Source organism: Carlito syrichta, unplaced genomic scaffold (assembly GCF_000164805.1).
Source record: "Carlito syrichta isolate Samal-C Ts95f unplaced genomic scaffold, Tarsius_syrichta-2.0.1 Scaffold94802, whole genome shotgun sequence".
NCBI lineage: Eukaryota > Metazoa > Chordata > Mammalia > Primates > Tarsiidae > Carlito > Carlito syrichta.
Window position 1 is genome coordinate 131,519 of NW_007038898.1, and position 2,901 is coordinate 134,419.

The window sequence follows — 2,901 nt, forward strand, 5'->3', positions numbered from 1 at the left end:
CACTGCACTTCAGTCTGGGCGACAAAGTGAGACTCCAACTCAAAAAATAAATAAATAAATTAAATAAAATAAAGTTGGGCAAGCTCCTTGGGTTCCCTCCCACTCTGGGAACTTTTCTGTCCTCTCAGTAAATCCTACTTTCTAAATAGAATGAAATAAAATAAAGCCTACAATACATGGTATTTTCAGGGGGTCTCTCACCCAAGTACAAGCCAGGTCCCAACCCTGCTTACCTTTCAGTAATCAGGTGTGCTTGAGGTGGTATGACCATAGACCCTAAGTGGCTTTTAAGCTTTGGCTGTGAAAAGACTATTCTAGATTTTTTTTTTTTGAGTTAGAGTCTCACTCTGTCGCCCAGACTGAAGTGCAGTGGCTGCTCCCGGCCATGGCAGCCTCGACCTGCTGGGCTCCGGCGATCCTTCCGCCTCAACCTTCCAAGTAGCCAGAATTACAGGCATGCGCTACCACACCCGGCTGATTTTTTGATTTATTGTAGAGATGAGGTCTCGCTGCCCAGGCGGGTCTCGAACCCGCGGGCTCAGGCTATCCACTCACCTCAGCCTCCCAAAGGCGCGGGATTACAGGCTGAGCCACTGAGCCTGGCTCTAGGTTTTTAAAATACAGTGCTTTCTCGCTTTTGCTTACTGAAAGAAGTTTGGCACCAGTAACAACTCCACACCCGGTTTGAACCAAGAGATTTATTAAAGGGGCAGTTACACGAAGGGACTGTAACTGAGGAAGAGCAAGAGAGGGAGAGAGAAAGAGAAAGAAGGAAGGAGAGAGAGAGTGAGAGAGCCAGTAAGAGAGTGGCGGGGACAGAGAGAAAAAGCAAGAGAGAGAGAGCTATGCAGGGAGAGGGGTATATTTATGGACCTTGCAGGGGCTGGCCAGTGCTGTGCTTGGTTTTATTGGAGGAGACTATGAGGTAGTATTTCTATAGGGAGAGGTTGTTTGAGAACAGGTTTAAGTTTCACACGCGCGGGAAAAGCCGCTTAGGGCCTTTGTTGTCTTTGGGAGGCAGCGCCATCTTGGGGACGCCCTTCTGACTGTTCTCTGCGCCTTTCATATACCATTCTCTTTTTTGGGGATAACTTTGTCGCCCCATCTTTCTTTCTTTCTTTTTTTTTTTTTTTTTGAGTTGGAGTCTCACTCTGTCACCCAGACTAGAGTGCAGTGGCTGCTCCCGGCCACCACAGCCTCCACCTGCTGGGCTCCGGCGATCCTTCCGCCTCAGCCTTCCAGGTAGCCAGAACTACAGGCGCGCACTACCATGCCTGGCTCATTTTGATTTATTGTAGAGATGAGGTCTCGCCAAGTTGCCCAGGTGGGTCTTGAACTCGCGGGCTCAAGCAATCCACTCACCTTAGCCTCCCAAAGGCGCGGGATTACAGGCTGAGCCACCGAACCCGGCTATCGCCCCATCTTTCTACTGGATAAACACCTCTGCAATTTTTGTCAGTCTCTGAAAGATAAGTCTTTCCTCTTCTGTCGCCCTTAAAGATTAAGAAAAATAAGTTTGTTTGTTTGTTTGTTTGTTTTGAGTTGGAGGCTCACTCTGTCGCCCAGGCTGGAGTGCAGTGGTATGCTCATGGCCACCGCAGCCTCCACCTGCCAGGTTCAGGTGATCCTTTCACCTCAGCTTTCCAAGTACAGGCATGCGCCACCACGCCCAGCTATTTTTTTTTTATTTACTGTAGAGGCCAGACTGGTCTTGACGCTGTGGGCTCAGGCAATCCTCTCACCTCGGCCTCCCAAAGTGCTGGGATTATAGGCATGAGTCACTGCACCTGGCCAAGAAGAGCAAATTAAAATATAAAAAATAAGCCGGGCTCGGTGGCTCAGCCTGTAATCCTGTACTTTGGGAGGCCGAGGTGAGTGAATTGCCTGAGCCTGTGGGTTCAAGACCTGGCTGGGCAACTTGGTGAGACCTCATTTCTACAATAAAGCAAAAAAATTAGCAGGGCGTGGTAGCGTGCGCCTGCTGTTCCAACTATTTGGAAGGCTGAGGCGGAAGGATCGCCGGAGCCCAGCAGGTCAAGGTTGTGGTGGCCAGGAGCGTGCCGCTGCACTCCAACCTGGGTGACAGAGTGAGACTCCAACTCAAAAAAAAGAAAAGATAAAATATAAATCAAAGTTGAAGAACTAGGAAGAGTAATTAATTGGTAGATTAGTATTTTAAAGGACAGTGGAAGTGTACAATATTTTATTCTGATTAAGCAGTTATTTTTTACTCTACTCAAAAGTTACTCTTTTCGGGCGCAGACTTTGGACTCTGGTCATGAAGGGTCTAGCGAGCCGTGGCTGGATGCTAAGTCCCAGGTCACCAACCAGCTTATAGATTTTCAATGGAAACTGGGAATGGCTGTGAGCTCAGACAGTTGCAGATCTCTCAAGTATCCTTATGTGACAGTGATGCTCAAAGTGGCCAAGTGAAGACCAAGTCCTTTGAAATGACAGTTCCACAGTTTCAGAATTTCTACAGACAGTTCAAGGAAATTGCTGCAATTATTGAAACTGTATGAAAATGGATGATTTTGTTGATAAATTGCTATCATCATTCTAAAATCATGAACTTCATTTTCTGTAACAAAACCTCATAAGGATCAAGTGATATTGATTGAATGAAAATTGTACTTGGGTTTTTTTCACTTTTTTAAATAATAAAACACTCAAACAAGAATAGACAGTGGTCATCGATGCACAACTTTGTCAAGGCACTAAAAAGGATTGAATTGAACACTTTACAGAGTGTACTTTGTGGTATATGAATTATATTTCCAAAAAATCAAACAGCTGAATGAATAATATTGAAGGCAACGCACATTTATGTATTAGAACCATAGTCTTAAAACGTACTAGTTATGGAACCCATTTTATAAGCAAATTGTACATGGAGTCCTA

The 2,901-nt window shown here is 45.6% G+C and overlaps 1 pseudogene; it reads left to right on the plus strand.

Annotated features, from left to right (window-relative positions):
* Positions 1–2,558, plus strand: part of LOC110595939 — a 6,790-nt pseudogene extending 4,232 nt beyond the window's left edge.
* The last annotated feature ends 343 nt before the right edge of the window (positions 2,559–2,901 follow it).